The sequence below is a fragment of the Tachypleus tridentatus genome, chromosome 9 (assembly GCF_004210375.1).
Source record: "Tachypleus tridentatus isolate NWPU-2018 chromosome 9, ASM421037v1, whole genome shotgun sequence".
NCBI classification, from domain to species: Eukaryota; Metazoa; Arthropoda; class Merostomata; order Xiphosura; family Limulidae; genus Tachypleus; species Tachypleus tridentatus.
The window spans coordinates 85,047,807-85,072,271 of NC_134833.1; the positions used below are offsets into that span (position 1 = coordinate 85,047,807).

General features: G+C 35.8%; 1 protein-coding gene across 3 annotated transcripts in view; it reads left to right on the forward strand.

Moving 5' to 3' along the window:
• The window catches only part of LOC143225660 (colorectal mutant cancer protein-like), a 94,705-nt gene that overhangs the window by 15,026 nt on the left and 55,214 nt on the right, over nucleotides 1–24,465 (forward strand). The window lies entirely within an intron of this gene.

Here is a 24,465-nt window from a genome sequence, read left to right on the forward strand (position 1 = left end):
CATTTTATTTATGTCTATCTCTCTATCTACATATATATATATATAAGGCTCAAAAATCTGTGTGTATATCTGTTTGTTTATTATCTAACTACTACTAGGTCACTTGGCCAATCTTAATCAAACTTTGTGATATGATAGCTTGAACAAGGGGCATGTTAATAGAGGTTTACCTTCACCTCATAATATTTCTGTTATTGAGCATTTATTATCTTTGATATAAGTTAGCATTAACTACATTCACAAATGGTACTATGTCCTCACACAAAGAACAAAATAACTTTATTAAATTTTCTATAAAACAGTACACACACAGTGAGAGGAAGAGCACACAAATGTCTTGTATTTCTTAGAGAGTGCACTAATGCTACCTTTGGGAATGCGGGAAAGAGTGGTTGCTGCTATTGCAATATTAAATAAACTCGTGTGAAATTTCTATTCCAACAGCCACCATAAGGCTGTTATGAAGAATTATTTCTTGAGTTATACCTACTTCTTACTTTGACCCATGACCTTTCAACTTTGGTCCTTAAGACACTTGTGCATCTAATGATTTTCAATTAATTAATAAGGACATTAAGAGCTGGAAGTTGAAAATGGGTAACAAAAATCACCCATAATGCTATTACTTTGGCTGCTACCTTTTCCTATAAAGTCATCCTGAACATTGTACAGTGTAAAACATGTTTCAAATACATACGTATTGCCTTATTAAAGTTTATGCAAAACATTTTGGGAGGTATTAATGAATTCTATAATAATATGTTATGTTATAAATAAAGTGTTTGAAAGTTAGGATTTTTCTGTTATTTATCAGAGCAGCCACACCCTCATGCTTTTTTTGAAGTTCATAACCTGGACAAAGGACAGGTTTGTCAGCTTGTTAAACACAAAACTAAGTTACAGAATTATAACACCATTTTACTGTAGAATACTGCCCTTCCCTCAAATAGCTTTTTTTTTTGTGAAAGAAACAAACTTGTAAGATAATTTTATTTTGAATTGTCTGTAATAATTTGATGCAGAGCCTTTTTATTGTTTAGAGTAATTTCATATACTGTCAGAGGTCTTTCTAAGGGTTTCAGTGGGTTTTCTATGTGAACCTTTCTCTTTGTTTGCTTGTCATTGTGCCTGTGTTTAATACATAAAGTCAGTAGATATTCAGCAGACAGTTCCAAACCTGCCAACCTTTAACGGAACTTTGCTTCACTTTGACATACTCATCATCATTATCAATTACCATTATTCTCTCAAACATTTGCAGATGCAAGGTTCAGAGATGCTCAGTTTGCAACCTGTGCAGCTGCTATGAATGTGATCACAATGAACTTTATGGCATCCCTTGTTGAGGTATTGTCTCAAACACTTGCAGATGCAAGGTTCAGATATGCTCAGTTTGCAACCTGTGCAGCTGCTATGAATGTGATCACAATGGACTTTATGGCATCCCTTATTAAGGTATTCTCTCAATCACTTGCAGGTGCAAGGTTCAGAGATGCTCAGTTTGCATCCTGTGCAGCTGCTATGAATGTGATCACAATGAACTTTATGGCATCCCTTGTTGAGGTATTGTCTCAAACACTTGCAGATGCAAGGTTCAGATATGCTCAGTTTGCAACCTGTGCAATTGCTATGAATGTGATCACAATGGACTTTATGTCATCCCTTGTTGAGGTATTCTCTCAATCACTTGCAGGTGCAAGGTTCAGAGATGCTCAGTTTGCAACCTGTGCAGCTGCTATGAATGTGATCACAATGGACTTTATGGCATCCCTTATTAAGGTATTCTCTCAATCACTTGCAGGTGCAAGGTTCAGAGATGCTCAGTTTGCATCCTGTGCAGCTGCTATGAATGTGATCACAATGGACTTTATGGCATCCCTTGTTGAGGTATTGTGTCAAACACTTGCAGATGCAAGATTCAGAGATGTTCAATTTGCAACCTGTGCAGCTGCTATGAATGTGATCACAACGGACTTTATGGCATCCCTTGTTAAGGCAAATTCATGTACTCAGCCAAAAGATGCTTTTGTGGTATTCAAAAATAGGTTTGGCAGTGACATTAAGAGTGGTGATTGTATGGTAGTAGTAGTAGTAGTAGTAGGTTTTTCACCAGACCAGAAGGTCAAGAAAGAGGTCATTAATTTCAAAGAGACAATGAAAATAAAAGATTGGATAAATTTATTTGAGATTGTAAAAGAGATAATCAGTTTCTACGTGTGAAGCAGCTGGTGTTGCCATTCCAAAACCATGTGTCTGTTTAACTGTTCATAACTGTCAACTGAAATATTCTACCATTATATGGATTTCTTATTTCGATGTAGGAGATAGTTTTCAAATATGTATTCCAAGTAACAGTTACTGGGTTTTCTTGTTTAATGTTCTGCCACCTCAAACCACTACTTATATTCAAAACATCTTTACCATTGACAGATTTTACTATTAAGGTCTTTTTTTACTGAAATATGGAGCTAAAAGTCTAGTGGAACTGTTTTTGATATCTTAAAAGTTTATTTTATTTCAAGAGATGACAGTTAAATGTTAGATAATGGTTTGAAAACATTTACTAGGATGAATGTGTTGTAACAGTTATTAGTGTACTTACAAGTATTTTTTAGTGAAATATGCTGTGCCATGCTACCAAAAGCGACACAATAAATAAGTGCATGTTGTGCAACTTCTAACACCTCAACAGCTTTACAGGAACGTTATTTGTGTTATATGTGATGTTTGTCACTTGAAAGGTATTGTTAATGAACTACATCTGTCTAGAAAGCTTTGGATGTGTTTGGAGCTACTATTGCATATCTTAAACAAATGATCTATTTGTATTAACAGATTGGAACGTTTTCCCAAACATTTTAGAGAGATGCAGTTCATTAACAATGCCTTTTGGCCCGGCATGGCCAGGAAGTTAAGGCACTTGACTCGTAATCTGACGGTTGCTGGTTTGAATCCCCGTCATACCAAACATGCTTGCCCTTTCAGCCGTGGTGGCATTATAATGTCACAGTCAATCCCACTATTCATTGGTAAAAGAGTAGCCCAAGAGTTGGCGGTGGGTGGTTATGGCTAGGTACCTTCCCTCTAGTCTTGCACTGCTAAATTAGGGACAGCTAGCGTTCAGATATCCCTCGTGTAGCTTTGCGCAAAATTAAAAAACAAACAAACAACGCCTTTCAACTATGCAGCATCCTGTCTGAATCTTATCTGAAGTAAGAATTGATGTTTATTGATGGATTAATGAACCAAAGAAGACGTTATTAAAAATACTCACTTTCCTGGAGTACATGATGTGTTGATATTACAATTAAAATATTCGTTTCAAATGGCGTTATGTAATGTTCATTTAAACAATACGCCTAAGATTTGGCCGTTTGGGCGGTGAGTGATTATAACTAGCTGTCTTCCGTCTGGTTTATAATTTCATAGTTAAGGACGACTGTGCATATATATAACTACATTGTTTAACAATATTTTAGAAACTATTTTTAACATTTAGCTACAAATTATTCGTGGTCGCACAGCAGTGTCGAGTGATTGGGAATTCGCCATTTAACCGTAAATTTATAACATCCAAATTTCTTTCTTTTACACCTTTCATTCTCAGAAACTTCGTGATATACTGGGATATGCAAATTATTTATAGGCTGCAATTAACTCTATACGTGTTTCAATTTCTAACCCAATAATGTAGAAGAAATGTGTAATGATTTTCTTTAGCATATCGTTTTAAATTTTTTTAAAAATATTATTCTGATTATACTTAATTACAACATCTACATGTCGGGGCTCGGCATAGCCAGGTAGGTTAAGGCGTTCGACTTGTAATCTGAGGGTCGCGGTTTCGAATCCCCGTCGTACCAAACATGCTCGCTTTTTCAGCCGTAGGGGCGTTATAATTCCCAAAAGTTGGCCGTGGGTGGTGATGACTGACTACTTTCCACCTAATCTTACACTGCAAAATGAGGGGAGGTGCAGATAGCCCTCGTGTAGCTTTGCGCGAAATTGAAAAAACAAACCACGTCGGTAATAACGTTACGTATGAAAGCTAAATCTAACGTATTGTTTAACAATCCCTAGTGCGTCCGTATGTATTGTGGATATTATATGAATGCTTCGCAGAAATTATTATTTTATGATAGGAACTTGTATTCTGTATAAAAGCGTTTTAAATTTTCTCATTTAGTAATTTGGAAGAAAACACGTTTATGATTATTTTAAGATAGTATTACGGTAATCTGATTGACTCTTGGATGAAGAAAACGGGATATTTTTGATATTGTAAAAAATTATAAAAACACTTGCAGATGAAAGAAAGGATCATTAAACTGAACCAAAATATTATGCCGAGTATGGCTCAGTGGCTAGCTTACAGGACTGTGGATCTGACGATTCCTGGTTCGCGTCCCCATACCGCAAAAAGCGTTTCACCCTTTGTATAGTAAGAATGACCATTGAATTTCACTATTAGGTTAGAATAGCCTAAGAGTTGGCGGTGTGTTGTGTTTAAATTAGGAATACTTAGCGAAGGTAGCCTTCAGACGAATAAATCCAACATATTGTCTGCTCTGATTGAAAAAAAAAAAAAACAACGAAGTAACAACACTGTTAGATTGCAGCACACTGGCGATCGGTCATGTGAGCTGAATGTGGCAGCGCCCATTATATCCCTAGGGGAAGAAGCTTTGACAATAAGTCACATCCTGTGTTGATTCTTCCCAGCTTTACTATGATATCGGAATGTCTGTATACTCTGCTATCGATAAGTGGATGTTATTGAAAACGCAGGATTTAGGTTTGTCATTGTTAGAGAGGTACTGAGTGCAAGAGTGCATTTTTTCAAACAAGAAAAATGACAACAGTTAAAGTAGAAAATGTTTTGAGGTGTTTAGCGATGTTACTTTTGAACAGAAGCATACCGGAGGGTTAACTGTAAATACAATGTTCTACAACATTAATGACAATTTCAGCTAATGAGTCTGTGTAATCGAATCGTTTAATTATTGCTTCTCTTTAAATTGTTAAATAGTTTTAATTAGTAAATTACATAATCCATCGACAATTAAAATTGTTACCAGTACAGACTAATAACCGTCAAAATAACAATAGCTTCACGTCTTACAATAGTATTATTCGATGTTGTCAATATAATATCCAGTTATTTATTCTTAGTGTTACCCTATCTTTTTCTCACAGTTTTACATCAAGCCTGAGTACGTATATACAGTTACGACAGAAAGTGTTCGTACCTCTGCGTCCCGAGTAGCTTTTTGCTCATAACTTAAGTACCACGATTAGGCTAATAGAAGTATGGTATATTGTAAAAAAAATTATAACACACATCTACATAATTTTTTATGTAAATTAAGCGACAAATAAACTGTTTATAAACAAATAACCAAAAAATAGGAGGAGCAGAAAGTGTTCGTACAGTTCAGAACGTGCGAAAAAACATATTCCCGTAAAAATTCTGTTTAATTTGGCGAATAAACTACATTATACCATTCCAGAACTAGACACTGGGTGCATAATTATTGGAATTTAGCCAGCAAAATATGTACTTTCGGCATTTTAGCGCCGTCTCCGTCATTATCTGCTTGGTCATCATGCCGAACAGGAAACAACTGTCCAGTGATTTAAAAAAACGAATTATTGTAAAATACAAGTCTCGTGTGTCTCTTTCCTGTATTGCTACACAACTTAATCTGTCGAAATCTACTGTTCAAAGCATAATTGCCAAGTTTAAGCTTACATGATCGACTGCTAACCTCCCTCGCTCCGGACGCACCACCAAAATTCCAAAGAGAACCAAGAGGAAGGTTCTCAGAGAAGTTAGTAGGAACCCTCGTTTAACACGTAATGACATAGAGAAACTGGTATAAGCGAAACTGGGGTTGAAGTAAGTACCTCTACAGTTACGAACATGTTTCGCTCTTCAGGGTTCAAAGCATGCCGTCCTCGTAGAACTCCGTATTTAAAACTGTTCATTTAGAAGCACGATTGAGGTATGCAAGAAAGCATGTAGATAAACCCTTTACCTATTGGAAGAGTATTCTTTGGTCAGACGAGACTAAAATCGAGCTTTTTGGCCACAATGATGTTCGCAATATTTTCCGTAAGAAGGGGAATGAAATCTTCCAAAGAACACCGTCCCTACAGTTAAACACGGAGGTGGCTCGATCATGCTATGGGGTTCCTTCAGCTCTTCTTTTTTCATGATTCCGTTGATATATTAGGCACTTATATCAAGAATGATGCTCGGAACTTGCGGCTTGAGCGTCGATGGATCTTCCAGCACGACAATGACCCTAATCACACATCGAAATATGTGCAATTCTGGTTGCAGAGGAACCATATATGCGTTTTGAAATGGCCATCGCAGTTACCCGATCTCAACCAAATTGAAAATGTTTGGGATGAGTTGAAGACCAGGGTTCATCAGCGTCATCCGAAAAAGTTGCAAGAGTTGGAGGCCTTCTGTAAAGAAGAATGGAAGAAAATACCAGTCGAGTACTGTCAAACGATCATGGAGGGCTATGCGGAAAGATTTCGCCAAGTAATTCACCTGAAAGGCTACACAATTGACCATTAAAGTAGACGCATGAACACATTCTGCCCCTTCTATGTTTGGTTTTTCCAAAACCTACTTAGTTATGTACACGTCCTGGTTACTCTCATTTTGTACGAAGGTTTTATCATTGGCTATTTGTGATTGTTTTCTCAGTTTTGCGAGAGTTTTCTTATGTTTGTTTAAAAATACGTTGTACAATCCGTTAGAGGATTTAGACGGAATCATCAGAGAAACTTAAAGTACAGATAACTAATTTTGAATTATTCAAGTTTGTAGTGAAAAGATTATGGACACTATTTAAAACAGTCGTTTTTCGTACTAGAAAGCCTGAATTAAGTTTTAGGATGTTAACTTTACGTTATGTTATGAGGACCCAACATGGTTGTTATAATTCGTTCACTGCTTATTGATTCTTCGTGGTCACTATCAACATCTAAACAGTAATTAACACACCTCATGAGTTCGGCCTAAGTCTTTCAGTCCTCCAGTTGACCACAAAACCCATTTTGACTTTGTGAGATTACTAGAATTAGCAGCAATACTCTTCACTGTGAACGGCTTCATTATTTAGGAAATAATCGGGCATGGCATGGCATGGTGGTTAGAGCGTTCGAGTCGAAATCTGCGGGTCGCTGGTTTGAATCCCCGTCACCAAATATGCTCGCCCTTTTAGTCGTTTGGGCGTTACAACGTAATGGTTAATCCCATTATTCGTTAGCAAACAAGCAACACAACAGTTGGTGGTGGGTGGAGTTAACTAGCTGCCTTCCCTTTAAGCTATCACTGCTAAACCAAGGACAGTTAGCGCACATACAGCCTTCGTGAAGCTTCACCCTAAATTCACACCAAACCAGACCAAAGAATAGGGGAAGTTAAACGTGTGTGGTATGTTTAGAACACCATTGTGTAATATCTAGTGCCTGTTTTTGGTTAACCTGTGTGATAATGAGGCATCACTGTGAATGTACGCAGAAGGGTTATTGGGTCCGGCATGGCCAAGCGCGTAAGGCGTGCGACTCGTAATCTGAGGGTCGCGGGTTCGAATCCCCGTCGCGCCAAACATGCTCGCCCTCCCAGCCGTGGGGGCGTTATAATGTGACGGTCAATCCCACTTTTCGTTGGTAAAAGAGTAGCCCAAGAGTTGGCGGTGGGTGGTGATGACTAGCTGCCTTCCCTCTAGTCTTACGCTGCTAAATTATGGACGGCTAGCACAGATAGCCCTCGAGTAGCTTTGTGCGAAATTCCAAAACAAACAGAAGGGTTATTGTGCTTTCAAGACTCATACTTGTTAATTGTTAATATACTGACTTGGTATTACATTCTGCATGAAGATGTAAGAGCTGTCGCGAGTGCAATGGGACTATCCTATGTCCTGATGCAGGATAATGCCTCCCCGTAATGCAAGTTATTTAATTTACCGTATTTTTTTTAAACAAAATTTAGGGATTAGTTAGCAAGAAGCCTTGACATGATTTCCAAAGGAATCCTTTGCACATTAATTTGTTTTAACAAATGCACCATGCAAATAGACTTCAGAGAACTCGATGAAAATTTTGGATAATAAGGAAGAATATTTGAGTAGTAAATTATTAACTAGAATTTTACATTTTTAAATTAGTTAGTGTTTAAATGATTGTCAGTTTTAAGCCTGAACTCACAGATACGTTTGCCTTGTTCAACTAATATCAAAGTTTGATGAAACTAACAGTTACTGTTTTATTACATTTCACGTAAAGAAGCTAAAAGAAAAAAAAACAACGTAATGCACATCGAAGCTTCCATTTAAAAGATTTGTTCAAATCAAATGTACAGACAAACATGAATGCCCTTTAACGTTATAATGTCACAGTCAATCTAACTCTTGATGACGTGAAACGCTCTTGAAATAAAAATGTATCTCAGAACAGCTGGTATAGGTATTAACACTTTTACTGAGAAGCAGAGAACAACGTTTCGACTTTCCTAGGTCATCTTCAGGGTAACAAAAAGAGTTTGCAACTGACTGTTACCCGACACGTGTCTTAGGGACGAGAATACAAACGGCTACGGGACTGTAGGGGCGTTGCAGTTAGATGTTAGGTTATTAATTAGTACAGGTATAAAGGTGTTCATTTATATTAGTTTAATTTTGGTTTTAATAGCTGTATAATTAGGGCATTTTAATATTTCGTTTCTTTATATTTGTTTCCCGACTTAGTATCTGGGTGTGTTATATGGTTGTGGTGTGTTTATTTTATTTGCAGTATTTAAAACGTGTGAAGGTGTTTTTTTTTTTGTTCTTTGAATCCGGTTTCCATTTTTCTGTTGGTTTCTCCAATATAGAAGTCGTGGCAGTTGTTTCATTGTATTTTATAAATTATGTTCATATTGCGTTTGTCAGTGTAGTTTTTACATAGTATGGGCTTCAGTTTTGTACCTGGTTTTTGAATAAAGTTGGTGTTTACTGGAATGTTGTGTTTTGTTACGAGTTTTTTCCAGATCTTGGTTATTTTTTCGCTGATGTCTGGAACATGTGATATGCACCAGTATAAGATTTTGTAGTTTGTTGTATCTTGGGATTTGGTCTAGGTGTGTGCGTATACTTTTTCTACGGTTTTTTTGAGGAAATTTGTTAATGTTGATGAAGTGTTGTTTTATTTTGTTGATTTCATTGTTAATTTTATAGGGTGAACATAGTTTTGTGGCTGTGGTTATCTAGTTTCTTAATATGTTGAGTTTTTTTTTTTGTTTCATGTGCTGAGTCTCAGGGAATGTATAGTCCAGTATGGATTATTTTTCTGTGGACTTTTGTTTTGAATTGTGTATCAGTTCTTGTGATTTTGAGGTTAAGATATGGTTAGTTTTTTTCTGTTCACAGGCGAACTTAATGTTGGGGTGTATGAGTTAACGTGACTGAAAAAAACTAAGTGTGTGTTCTGTAGCTGTGCAAACAGCAATTGTATCATCAACATACTTGTACCAGCATAGTGGTGTGTGTAAGGCTGAATTGATCGCTTGAGATTCAATTTGTGCCATAAAAATGTTGGCTAGAACTGGTGATACGGGATTCCTCATACTTGGGCCATTTATTTGTAGGTAGTTTTGGTTATTGTACATAAAGTTAGTTTTGGTGGTGGTGAATTCTATAAGGGTTGGTAATTGGTTGCTGGGGATGTGTATCAGTGGGTTGGGGTCTTGGATATATAGTTCTAAAGCTATCTTGCAGGCTTCAGTGGTTGGGACTTCTGTGAAAAGGGAGATTACATCAAAACTGGCCATTAAGGCTATATGATTTAGTTGATCAAGAATATATATAAAGTTAAAATAGTCTTTGAAAAAGGAGCCGGCTGATGTCACATATTTAGAAAATGGCCACGCTATATACTTACTGCCCCCTGCAACCCCGTACCTGTTTATACTTTCGTTACTAACACGTGGCCGGCAACGGTCAGTTGCAAACTCTCTCTGTTAACCTAAAAATGACCTAGGAAGATCCAAACGTTGTTCTCTACTTATCAATAAATTTGTTAATACCCACACTAGCCGTTCTGAGACACAGTCAGTCGAACTATTCGTTGGTAAAAGTACAGCGCAAGAGTTGGCGGTGGGTGGTAATGACTAACTGCTACCTGTCTTATCTTCCACTACTATGGTCCGGCATGGCCAGATGGTTTGTGCGCTTGACTCGCAATTTGAAGTTCATGGGTCCAAATCGCTTGTCACACTATTCATTAGTAGCCCAAAAGATGGCAGTGGGTGGTGTTGGCTGATTGTTTTCCCTCTAGTCTTTCACTGCTAAATTACGGACGGCTAGAGCAGATAGCCCTTGTGAAAAGACGCATTCAAACTCTTACCGATTATAACAAATATGTACTTGGATAAATTGTAACTTCTGTGCAGTTTTTATAAATTTTTTTTTTTAATTGAACATCTTGTATAGCTTGCTTTTAACCACTTATTGCGCCCTCTACTTCATTAAAAGAAAATCATTAAAATAGCATTTTAATCAGTTTCAGTCATGAAATGATATCTACATATTATACATATTATTTACTGTGAGTCAAATATTCTGTTTATTTTACATATCTGTTGTACTCTCTATTCCATAAAATTTCCGTAAATGCACTGAACGTAATGGTATATCTAAACTATATGGTTGCTACATCTCATTCGCTCTATCTGTCTCCATCTTACTGTGAAAGTACGTAACCGGTACATTGATTGGTAACTCTATTGAGACTCTAATAAAACTGAAACAGAAACCCTTATAACTTGAGCACTTTCGAAAGGTGGACCTTTCTTCTATAAGGGATATCTGGGAATTTGGGTTCTCAGATTGCCTCTGAAGAAGAAAGGTCCACCTTTCGAAAGCGCTCGAGTTGTAAGGGTTTCTGTTTCAGTTTTATCGATACTTCTTGGATTTACGTGTTTTTTAGCACATCATGAAGAGACTCCAAACAACAACTTGTTCAGTTATAACTCATTCGTTAAAAGACTGCGTATGTTATGTAAATGGTTCACAAATATTAGCAGGGGATCAAAGTGGCACATTTAATTTTAAATTTATTCTAAAATCAAGTTTAATCAAATAGACATCCGATAACACAAGCAGTTATCATCCTACCTGAACCGATTACGGACAATATGAGCCCAGGTACTTGTTTTATTATTCCTTTGGGCGAGTCATTGTTCAGGGCGAAAACAGAGTATTCTGTGGAGGGCTCAGGTACATTCTGAGTATTATTCATCCTTTAAAAGAACCAAAGAATACAGCCCCTACAGTGTGAATTATCCCCATGCCGTTACTTTAGCAGATTCCAGTATCGCAATAACACAAAGAGGGTTCAGTCCGTCTTGCGATGTCCTGACTCTTTTTTACTGTACCCTCAGCACCAAAAAGAGTGAAATGATAAAACTCATCATATTGCATTACCAGTTCGCTTCTATGTATTCATTCACCCTTCATTTAGCTGTATACTAAGCCATTCTTTTCTTTTTGTATTCGATATAGGTCATTCCTGGACTATTTTTTCGTCTCTATGTTATTGTTTTTGCAGTTTTTCAAATGGTACAATTAAAGGTTGTTTAATACTGATCGTTTTGGAAGGATTGGTAGAAACTTGTTTAATAACCCTTTACCCCGTAAATTCTTTAACAAATATATTTTAATGTAACATATAACAAACGTATTTTCTTTGTAGGCCTAGCATGACCAGGTAGTTTGAGCTCTAAACTTGTAATCTAAGAGTCGTGGGTTCGAATCCCCGTTACACCAAACATGCCCACCCTTTTAGCTCTGGGGACGCTATAATGTTTCGATCAATTCCACTGTCATTGGTAAAAGAGCAGTCCAAGAGTTGGCGGTGGGTGGTGATGACTAGCTGCCTTCCCTGTAGTCTTACGCTGCTACACTAGAGACAGCTAGCGCAGATAGCCCTCGTGCAGCTGTGCGCGAAATTATAAACATACGAACAAACATTCTCTGATGTCATTATTGTTAGACTGATGTTACGTCCCTTTGAAAATTTGAGAGACCTGTATTCTTATCTTCCCTGTTTTTTTTTGGTTTTTTTCCAAACTAAGCATAGCATAGTAACATTTCCGTATTTATGATCAAACATGTGATACCTCACCTTAGTCATTTTCCATACAGGAAAATAAATGTTGTGTCCGTTAGTTTTGTCTCAGTTAGATGGTTTGGCAATTTTTAATGCAGTATCTTTTTTTATAAAATTGCATAAATATTTTTTAAATGTATGCTAATATATATGTGTATATGTAAATGGCTATCGTCCAGTTCATTATATATACGTGGTATGATTCTGAATGTGGCGTCATAAAAGACTACAAGCGTATTGTGACAGACAGTACAAATACGACTGCATCTGTAGCTGAAATTTATAGAACATCGCTTTTATCATGGGATTCTGTGTGGAAACACAATATAAATTTTGTTTAGTGCAGCACCGACAGCTTGAAACCATGCATATTTCCATATTTCATGACTCATTTCACTGGAGAGATCTCCAGTGAAGGGGGAGTGTAAGCCAATCCAGAAGACTTTTTTTGCTAAAACAAATTTCATTTTACTTTATACAAATATTATTTTTTATCCTCCGTTTGAAAAATATTTCATATTGCGTGCTTCACTATTCAGTATGTCTTAGTATAATGCTACCAGTGCCTGTGATATAAGTGGGGTCGTTTAAAATCCAGACATACACAATAATAAATGGTAGACAGTATACACTAGAAATACGCAGGAATGTTATAACACATGGTTCGTTTTTATGGAAAGAGTGGACTAAATTTAATAAATTGCAGGGTTATTTTGCTAATATACACTGTATGGCAGAGCGGTTGTACAAGATCTTTACAATAACAAACAAAAAGGGGGGACACGTTTTCATTATAATAAAGTAAGGACTTTTTTCAAGTCATCATGATGTGGCTTATTTAGCTAGAAAGGAATCATGGACCAGAATCTCAGAATAATAATAATAAAGAAAAGGAACCCAAAGTTCCTGTCTGCACATTTCTTTTTCTAGAACATTCCAAAAAAAGAACAACTTACTGAAGAAAATCTGACAAGAAATCTTCTGAATGTTGATGGATAAAGTTTGTAAATGATATTCGTATGTACGTAGGATCAACAGAAACAACAAAAACCTTTCAGAAAGGGATAAATGAAGGTGAAAAACTTCTGTGCAAGTCGATGTTGAGTAACCTTACACTGAAATAATTTAATTTTATATAGTAGTATATACCGATTTGATATTGTAACTGTAAAGCCTTTTGCATGCAAATGTGATATATTTTTATAGACCTAATTTGTACAGTAAAGTTATTTATCTGAAAATTAGTAGTTTTACAACAATGAAATTTTAATATACCAAGATAAGTAGTTCTCCTGTCATTGGCTAAGCGATAAGCTTGATGGCTTATAACGCTAAAATTGCAGTGGGCACACACCAGTTTTGTTATACCAACTATACAAACGTGCAGCGGAAACAGAGCATTTTCTTCATAGACGTAACTGAATTTCACAAGTTTAATTTATTTCTCTATAGCTAATATGTTTTCATAAATTATCTTTTCTCAGCAGTAAGCCTAATACTGGGCAGAACACGGACTGCCCATTCTGTAGTTTGGCACATGTCAAAAGCAATTCACCGCTGGGACAGTGGTAACTCTTCAGAGCTATAACGTTAAAATCAGGGTTTCGATTCCTCTCGGTAGACACTGCAGATATCCCGTTGTGGCTTTGTTATGAGAAAACACTTATCAAAAACAAACAAACGTATATTTATCTCTCGGGTTTTTGGGTTCCATTTTTTGACGATAAAAATTGTTATAACCTAGGCGAAGTTTGAATACACTAATTTTAATGCAGTAGAGTTCAAAGAATTTGCTACTGTTATTTTTAGTGGGAAAATAAGTTTAAAAAATTGTACTGATGAGAACAAACTTCACGGTTTGCAATCTTACTGCCCCTCGCTCGTACAGCGGTAATTCTACGGATTTACAACGCTAAAATTAGGGGTACGATTCTCCTCGGTGGACACAGCAAATAGCCCGATGTTGCTTTACTGTAAGAAAAACGCACACACGCGCAATCTTACTGTTTAATGGGTAAAGTGTTGCACTCTCTTTATTCTTACGCTGCTGAATTAGGGACGGCTAACACAGATACCCCTTGTGTAGCTTTGCGCGAAATTCCAAACCAACAGACCATAATCTTGGAAATAAGTATGCGCCATTATTAGTTTTTAGCTTTGTAGAGTTTACGAGTTTCGAAATTAACATTTCTCTGTGCCTTTTAAATGGCAAGTTTACTTGGGAAACATGTAAATTTCCTGCGAAAAATGTAGGGGAAACCACTATTATGCAAATACAAACAACAACCAAAAAGTGTTTCAACGACAATGTATACGTTTTTGTCATATATTAATTAAATCGACACAGCCAACCTTAAGATTCTCATATCAGCTTAATCTCTCATTATTGGTCCAATTATGAACATTTTGAAAACCTGAACAGTAATACGTGATTTGAATTTTAGTTGTTGTTTTTGGATATTCACGCCCAGCTTATTATAAGCTGTCTGTCTTAGTCTTTCATGATTTTGAAGCGATAGAGGGAAGGTACCTAGCCCACAGCAACAACTTTAAACCCTTGAACTACTACTCTCTGACCAACTATAATGTGGTTTGTTTTGAATTTCGCACAAAGCAATACGAGGGCTAGCTGCCTTCCCTCTGATCTTGCACGGCTAAATTAGGAATGGCTATCGCAGATAACGCTCGTGTAGCTTTGTGCGAAATTAAAAAACAAACAAAACAATCATTGAATCACGAGTCTTGAGCAACTCTTACTTGCCCATACCAATTTTCACGTGAGTCAGTGGATCATTTTCTGTATTTGAACATTTTAAAAAATAAATCTGCTCCATTGCCGCAGAAACTCGCATTACATATTAAGATCATGGTGCGCTATAAGAGTCACAGTCCATTCTCATTAAATTTGTGGCAAGAGTTGGCGATGGGTCACGTAAGCTAACTGCTTTCCTTCTATTCTGTAAGATTGAAAGTTAGAAACGACATGTAGTATATGAAGATAACGTATTTTGCTTTGAAACAGTAACTTAACATTTAAAGTATGTATTATATAATTACAAATTAAATCCATACCATAATCGACCTTTTAAATACTTTTCCAGAATTCTGTGTGCTCAAGACGTTTTCGATTCCATATCCCTAATAACACGATCCATTCAAAAACACAAAACAAAAAACAAAAACATAGGTAATGCAAAACGGCTCGTTTTGGGTTGAGAAAATATTTTAAGGTTCTAACGGTCATCGTCAATGTTGCAGTTAAGAGCACAAATTACCGCTTTTTTCCTTATGTATTTTGCACATAGCAAGTCACTGATTTTGTCAAACTATTGTGGCCACTTGTTTAGACTGGATGTTGCACTAAACAAAAAAACGTAACTTTCTCTATACGGTAAAGTATATGAACAAGTTCGTAAGTTGAAAGTAGCTCGTATCTTATTATCCATTGTGGTGGTGTCTTAATCCAAATGCTTATTATTGAAACTTAATGCTCATGAGTGAATTAATTCAAAATAACTTTTGTAACAAATTTACATTATAAATTTGAGAGACGTGTTTGTAAGATACTGGGAACACTTATTTTGCCTCACGTATTTCTTATAAATCCAGTAAGTGCACAGAATTAAAGTGTTATAAAAAACATTATATAGATATGATTGGGCATGATAAAGGGAGCCCTCTCTCGAGTTTGTTATGACGATGATTGCTATTTTATCTTCGATTATCCATTTTTCCGACATACTTTGAAGAATAGGAAGTACATTGTTACTAAATGCAAAACGTGTCAATTTTATAGGATTTTCTAAAACTACGAACCATTACTTGCATACCGTAGTTCCATTTTTGTTTTCGTTGACTTCTCGGTTGTATTGTAGATTATAAGTGTTTTATAAGTACTAGTCAGAGTAAAAATTCATTTGTAACATAGAATAGAACATTGTGTTTCTGTTTTTATTTTCAAAACATAATTAACACTAAAAGTACAATAAAAATGCATAAAAGTACCAATATTGAAAATAAAGACTACCCGCTTTTAAGAATTATATCAGTATGAAACTTGATGTGGGTCAAACTACCTTCACGACCTTCCCCATGCCATCCTATATGACTGTGTCAAGTTTGGTGCTGATGTATCTAAGTATTTAAATTTATTGGTATAGATTAAACGCTGAACATAGTTGGCTAGTGATACAGCCGTGGTTTTTTGTGTGAGCTCAAGTGGTCCATTCGTTGAGGGATGTGTGTGAAACACAAGCTATATGCTGTCAAGACATGAGAAGGAAAACTTGGATAAAGTATAATATAGAATAAGTTGATACGTCTGACTTAAAACGTTACCTAGTTTTATTATATAGCAGATGACCTACATTTGGCAGTAACATTATAACACGTCTGCTTGAAATATTGCACAAAATAAAACTGGATAAAATTTTAATTTAGGCGTGTCAGTTTATTGTTCAAGTGACAAAACTGCTCCAGTAGTTTAGAAAGTGGGGGGAGGACCTCACATTTCCATTTATCTCATTAAAAAAAATTAAAATGAGTAAAATTACTACCGAGAAAAGCAAGGGAATGCAAAAAGCTTAATCCAAAACTTAAGAGCTTCTAGGGTTCTGGGGCGACATTCAAATCCTGGTCTTAATGGGTATACCTGTAGCGTAAATTTTCTACTTTGCTCTGTGAAATTAACCTTGGGGGTCAGGTCTCCACACACATTTTTAATTTACATCTTGCATTTCTGTATTCGATGTTTATCTCGTCTTGAAGAGTTTGATTCATAATAATAAGATAAAGAAAGTGGCGAAACAAAGTTCTGGTTCTAATTGTGGACTGTCGATCGAAAAACTTTTTATCTTCCACATGAAGTTAAAGTATATCTCTCGTTATTCTAAAACTGACAGTATTTTACTTCTTCGCAATTCCATTCTTCTGATAATTCATCACGTCCCCTTTGGGATTTCACTGTCATACATAGTCTGGTATACACGATTATCTCCTCTGAGAGCTTGAAATGGCCGTGTTTAAGTATTTTGTTCTCTTCATGTAAATAAGAAATTATCAATAACGTAAATTCCTTGCGGTAATTTTTATAAAGACATATTTAATTTAAATAATATACTATGTCTCGCACCATATACATCTGGCTACAGTCAACCGTGTACTCACTTAAGACAAAGTGTAATACGAGTATTGACATTTATTCTATGAATAACGTTCACTTTTATTTTTATTTTTTTATTTTTTTGCTAAATAAAGCACGCAAATGACTACGAGGTTTCAGGGGTAAATAAACTGAAGTTATCGTTTCATTTTACAGCTTATTAAAAGTTACCATTTCATTTTATGACATGGTAATATGTACAGGGTGCTCCAATAAAACTGTAAAGCGAAACAGTAGACAACGTTAAAATTTAAAAATTTATCCTTAAATCAGATGGACGTATTTATATTGTTCATTATGTCATCAATAATCTACTTTACAACACGTGAATTAGTTTTGCTTTTGTTCTGTTTTCTTCGAAAGTTGAGCCACAATCATAGACGTATAGGCTTAATTCGCATAATCGTATAGAGCGTGTATATTTGTTTTAGTTAACCATGTATTACAGTATTATGTTATGTGGTTAATATTACTCGAAAACCAGTGCTAGTTCATTACAAAAGAAAAAATCGTCAGTAATGGTTCGTAAGTGTCACAATTTTTCATGTCTTTGTCTCAAACCCATTTCTGTAAAGGTATAGTAATAAACTTACAGACATTGAACCTACAACGTCTTAATTGTTTATTCTACATTGGCAGTATGATAAACGCCTTCTCGAATGCATGATTGAACGGAAATATATACTTGTAATCAGTCACGTGTAATTGTTACGTCTCTCTTTCTTTTGTTTAAATTTTGTGACTCTTTCGCTACAGTAGCACACGTGATCAGAACAACTGACGTAGCTATTAGTATGTAACTACTGCAAAGGTGCAGAAATCCATATACGACAGTTTAATGTTGTCTTATTCGTTAGCCGTGAAATTGTCATCAAGAACATCTGGTTTTTCTCTAGTTACGATGTAACAAAATACCATGCATGAAGATTTAAATCTTATAGCGTTACAGAACTCTAAAGGAGACCTACTTTAGGAAGCTACCTTAACCTTTAATTGTGGATGTTTATACTTTGTGGAATGTAATGATAAAACACAATTGAAATTGGTTGTGTCCCCATAAGGTAAGATGGTGTCCGATTATTTAGCAAACGTAATAATTATTCCTCGTAAACTATTATTTCAAGAGTTTGGAGTTGAAAATGATCTATTTGGATTTTACAAGGTGATCTTAAAACAGTATGAATTATAGCTAGTGTATTTTATCTGACAGACAGTCTTTGTACCAAGTCTACTCTCCCAAAGTAGGACAGCGGTACGTTTACGGACTTCAAACTCTAAATTTTGTTGTTTGATTTTCCTCAGTGGAAACAGCAGATAGCCTAGTGTGCCTATGTTCTGAAACAAAAACAAAACACGAATATCATTCGATATCTGTGAATATTATACCTATAAGTTTAAACAATCATTTAATTTCGTAAAAGGTGTTGTGTGTAATCCAGAACGTCCTTGTACAAGTTAAGTAGAGTTGGTTTAAATATAACGTTTATATGATTTGGTCTCCCCAGAATAGAAATTTGTAAATATCTTTTGTAAATTTCTTTAATAATTTATGAATAATTATTGTTTATCTGTTTTTATGATTACATGCCAGGTACTTGTTATCAGTTAAACAATATGTACTGCAGGCATGAAAACGTATGAAGTGTAAAAGCCTGGCATGACCAAATGGTTAAGGTGCTCTACTCGCAATCTGAGGGTCGCGGACTCGAATCCCCCTCCCACCAAACATGCTAGCCTTTTCAGCCGTGAGAACATTATAATGTAACGTTTAATCCCACTATTCGTTGGTAAGAGTAGCCCAAGATTTGGTGGTAGATGGTGATGACTAGTTGCCTTCCCCTTAAGTCTTACACTGCGAAATTAGAGACGGTTAGTGCAGATAGTCCTCGTGTAATTTTGCGCGAAATTCAAAACAAAAATTAAATGTAAATGACAGCATAATTAACATTCTACATATTTATGGTTTATTTTGTGATATGCTGCAAATTTTTGCGTTATTGCTGGGCATGTACATTATATATTTCAAAATGAATTTAATACACACAATTGTTAAGAATCCTGTTATTACGAATAAAATGATGAGTAATAACATACTTGATTTTTTGTCTATTTGAAAATAGGTTATATTAATACTTCGTGTACATTTTGTATTTAAAGACAGAATTGTAACACTGCTGCATTCGTCTGTTTTCATCCATTAATATATAATTATTAAATACTTTCATCATGTGCCATACATATTATTGTAATCTCTATTTTCAAAGTTATAATTTAGTTGTTTGCTAGAGGGAGCTGATAATCACAATGACGTAATAATCAAAGTTAAGTTAGGGTTCTATTGTTTATGAATACTTGTTATCAGATCGTGAAGTTAATGATTATTCAGTGAATTTATGAATTCAGTCTAAGAAAAGTTGAACACAGTCCAGTGTTAAAAGTGAGATTAATCGTGTCTGTTCAATTACTCGGACGATTAGCAAGAAATTTCCGTAAGTTTATTTGTGAGTTAGATGTTCTTACTTATTAGTCTTGGAATGTATTAAAATGCTGTTATGTTTACCAGCTAATCCGAAAGAACTCTCCCAACGAAGGAACATGTTGCAACTGTATATTTATATATGTAACATATGTGCAACTAGGAAAAAAAATATTGAAGTAGTATATTTAAGAATCTGAAGTATATTGATTCATGAGATATAGTCGACAATCGTGCATTCTCGTCATATGCATGCGTTGTTAGGCCTGGCATGGCCAGGTGGGTTAAGGCGTTCGACTCGTAATATGAAGGTCGCGGGTTCGAATCCCGGTCGCACTAAACATGCTCGCCCTTTCAGCCGTGGGAGCGTTATAATGTGACGGTCAGTCCCACTATTCGTTGGTAAAACAGTAGCCCAAGAGTTGGCGGTATGTGGTGATTACTAGCTGCATTCCCTCTAGTCTTACACTGCTAAATTAGGGACGGCTAACGCAGATAGCCCTCGTGCAGCTTTGCGCGAAAATAAAAAACAAACAAACAAGCGTTGTAATTTTGCTATTCATTTACTTCCGTTCGTTTATACGTGCTATGAGCAAGGGCTTTTAATACTGAGAGCGTAAAAGGTAAAATGTTCTTTCTTAAATCTGAATATTGCTGTTTTGCTAATCATGTAGAACAACTAATGTATAATAAAGTTTATTCTTCGCCAGTATTTTGTTTGTAGGAATAAGTTGTCTTTTATCATTTGTTTGAATTATATACATATTTCGTTCAGTTGTTGTCAAATTTTGCACTTATTGTCAGTAACTTGAAAAAAAAACTAACATGTTTAAGGAAAACATTAGCTTCAAATGATGTTTTGTAGTTAGTGAAAGAATGTCACATTTATTCATTTTTTTCTGCGGCTTGTTCTTTTCTGATTGGCATCCTTATGTTGAAACTGTCAGAAGAGAATTATAGTAAGTATTTATTTAACTGAAAGGAACCTAATAGCTCCATCACAATTTGTGCCACTGTTTAATATATAATTCATCTCGATGCCTGTTACGAGTTTTTTATCTATGTTACTTTATCCATACAAATACAATTATTAAGAAAATTAAGTGTTTTAATCTCTGTTATGCTTATAAACTTGAACTTTTAGTTGACTGTGTGAAAGTTGAAAAGTTTATCAGTCGTCTTTATTCAATGACTTATTCTGTGCATATACATCTAGTATTTTTCCTATCGTGACCATTCATGACCATATAATTCCAATTAAAAATCGTTAGAAACGGGATTTTAATACTCGTGATGTGCACAGCACAGATAGCCCATTGTATAACTTTGTGTTTAAATACAAACAAACGTTAGCACAGTTATTAGAAATCTCTTGGTTGAATGGTACGGACTTACAACGCTAAAATTCGGGATTCAGTTTTCCACGGTGGACACAGGAGATATTCTATTGTAGCTTTGCTCCACCAAAACCAACAATGATAACATTGAAAATAACGTAAAATTGATTCATAAATTACTTAATTGAATCCGGATTGAGATTGATTATTAGCAAACTTTTATAGACTCAAAGTTAACGATTGTGAAATTGTTTAAGAAATTCCAACGCTATGAAATAACATTTTAAGACTAATGCGGAATAAACGCAATTTTTATACCTGCATTCTAACGTATCCACGAGCCTATCTCTTGTGTGTAACCAAGAAATGTTTTCAAACAAGATATATATTTCTTTGATGTAAACATGTGGACAAAACTTTGTGACGTACGTCACAAAACAATGGAGAAAATAAATATAACATTTTCCTGCTCTTTGTATATACATTGTGCTTTGGTGGTGGGTTATGGCGCAAAGCAACTAGGCTATTTGCGTTATACATTGTGTCCAAGCAAAATGTTATTATATACCTATATATAGCCCCCCTCCTCCTCAGTGGGACAGTACTGTGTCTGCGGAAATCGCTAGAAATAGGATTTCGATACCTTTGGTGGGCAGAGCACAGAGAGTCCATTGTGTAGTGCTTAAATGCAAACAAAGAAACAAAAGCTGTATATATACTTAAGACTTTAATTCATCTCTAGTAAAGATATATCTATGTAATTAAAAGAGAATTCGTGTGTATATTGGAAGCTTTTTAAATTTCTTTAAACAATGCAAAAAATTAAATTACGAGAAGGGAAATAACCACAACGTTACCATATCCGTAAGGTAGGGGAAGGTGTAGATGGTAATATGTATTGCAAAAGTAAAGGGTATCTGTCGACCCTCAGAGCCTTATCTCAGAAAGCAGTGTTTATGTATTATGTGTGAATTTCTCAATTTGTTTATTGACTTTTAGAGTTTTTTCACTCTAATTTCAATTTCAATAGTTGTCCCGCATACCCAGGATTAGGTGTTTCTTACTTTATAGGTCGATCAGTTTAATTTTTTATATTTTTTTAAGCATACCATTCGGATTAAAGTTTCTTTTGTACTAGATGTGTTTGGTGGTTTCACATGTTGTAGCTTTTACCGACTCTATATTTAACTTCGCAGCCATCATTTTGTCCTACACAGCTATTGGATTCTTTCAGAACTCTACGTACTTAATATTTTAACTGAGTAGTATTGGCATTTAACTGTTTTAATTACTACCTTTACATTTTATAAACATTGTGCATTCAGATATAAAACATCACAACCAAGGAAAATTTCGTACTCAAAGCACGAATTTGCTATTCATCGTGTATACATTCATACAGCATGGTTGAACCATTTTCATTGATATCTGGAAGAACAACTCGTATAAGCCCTCTTACCCGCCTCAAAGATCTAGTTCAAATGGATAAGTAGACAAAGAGGTTGGTAGCAAAATACATGAAGCCGGCTGGAAAAGAAAGTAAAGTTTAAAGCTATTTGGAGTTTAAAAAAATTCCGGACGAATGTTCGTGTGCTACGTTTCAAAATAGTTTATTTGTTTGTTTTTGAATTTCTCGCAAAGCTACACGAGGGCTATCTGTGCTAGCCGTCCATAATTTAGCAGTGTAAGAGAGCTAGAGGAAAGGCAGCTAGTCATCATCACCCATCGCCAACTTTTGGTATACTCTTTTACCAACGAATAGTGGAATTGGCCGTTACTTATAACGCCCTCATGGTTGAAAGGGCGAGCACGTTTGGTGCGATGGGGATTGGAACCCGCGACCCTCAGATTACGAGTCGAGCGTTTTTATCACCTGGTCATGCTGGGCCGCCAAGATAGTTGACGAGGTCAGCTGACGCCCTTCATTTATAGTAGTACTTTCAAAGCTCATAATTGCCGGGCACATTTGCTATTACCATGCATAGACACCTAACTAACTAAGTGATGGATGTATTGGTATGTTGTTTCGCTGTAATTAAATATTTTGCTTTAGTGGTAGTAGGCACCTTTCAGTCTTATAAGACAATAGCTATTTGCTTCTGTAAAAAGAGTTTCATACGTGTTCACTTCTAGTTGTGACTGAATGATCCAGTTCGAGAAGAACATGTTCGTTGACATCTTTTACATGTACAGCTTGTGTGTTTTAAAGTTAATCGCTCAGTTTTTAAATGTTTTCGATGCTTTCTCTTCTGCTTCTTCCTACATCCTCTTCTCTTTCTTCTGAGGCCCAGCTTATCTGCTTGCTTCCAGTTACTCCTATTTTAAGTATTGTTTTTCCACGTGTCTGAATCGATGACATTAGACTTTGTGTCTTTGTTGCAGGCTTTTATGGAATGTTCTATTGGTCATTATCTTGTAGTAATCTCACCTTATAAAAGATATTTGGGAATACGTCCATTGTTCATCCTTTGTACGTGATAAAGTCACCTGAGTCTGTGATGACTGAGAAGGAGATACGTGCTGGGGATAACCTGTGTTTGTTACTTTATCCTGCCACATGATGAAGATATGACAGAGGCATCTCATATCGCAATTGTTCAGGTTTCAATCTTGAGAGGTGTACGTTGTCCATGCTTCTCTTCCATACAGTATAATACTGACCACTCAAGCTTGATATACCATAATATTCGTTCTAGTTATCAATTTTTGTTTTCTCAAACAAGTTTTGTCAAGCTTTGTTGTGGTATTTGCTGCTTTTCTAATTCTAATGTTGAGCTCAGCATCTAATGATAAGTTTTTACTAGTAGTGGATCCCAAGTATTTGAACGAATTGACTACTTTTAGCTCTTCTCCAATTCTGATGTGTGATGATGGGCCTACGTCCTTTACAAAGACCTTATTATCTTCTTAATGCTGATTGTAAGAGCAACCTCTGTACATGCTCGAGAGATGCGACTGATGAGATTTATGTAACAGCTGCGTCATGAGTAAAGAGTACCTTCAGTATGAGAACTTAATGTCTTTGCCACAGGACACGAGAGGTTGTAAAGCTTGCCATCGGATCGGATGTGCATGTACACTTCTTCAAGGGATCAGTCAAAAGCAAACCCTAGAAGGAGGGAAAAAATGTTCCAAATTAACCTCCCGGGCATAAAAAAACCAGAGTTTTGTTGTAGAAGTACTTGGTTATTCCTGGGCCAATAATTCTCTTTCAGCTTAACTGTTTTACTCTAATAAAATGAAATGTCCAATACGTTTGCAACTAGGCTAGACGCAGGAGCAACTGGAATATATCCATCTGCCCACCTGCCAGTGTTCCTCTG